Here is a 459-nt window from a genome sequence, read left to right on the forward strand (position 1 = left end):
GCAGTACCTGGTTGTCTATCACTAACCACAAGGCTTTGAGGCTCTACGCGGACACAGTCACTGCCTCTCTGAAACCGAGGTGAATTATGTCATCTCTTTGGCTCCCAGCCGCTGATGCCATGAAAAGGGATCAAGAAAAGCCGTCACTTTCTTCGAGGGGTCAGATAAAGAGAGCAAACTGTATTCAGATCCTCCCGCCTGGGGGAGTCCCAGGCAGAATCCCTTGAAGTGAAACTGCATGCGCCTAGTGGACCCGGAGCTCCCAAGGAGAAAAAGGCATGTTCATGGTTGGTATCCACTTTTCCCTTGTATTACTGGTCGGTTTTAACGCAACGTGGTGTCAGTCGGCTTACTGACCACTCCTGTGCACCGAGGTTTAATTACTTGCCACAAAGTTGCGTAGAGAAGGACAGGAGGTGAGATAAGCCAGCAAAAAGCCTACGGGGTTTGCTTCACGGG

This window comes from Pteropus vampyrus, unplaced genomic scaffold (assembly GCF_000151845.1).
Source record: "Pteropus vampyrus isolate Shadow unplaced genomic scaffold, Pvam_2.0 Scaffold3791, whole genome shotgun sequence".
NCBI lineage: Eukaryota > Metazoa > Chordata > Mammalia > Chiroptera > Pteropodidae > Pteropus > Pteropus vampyrus.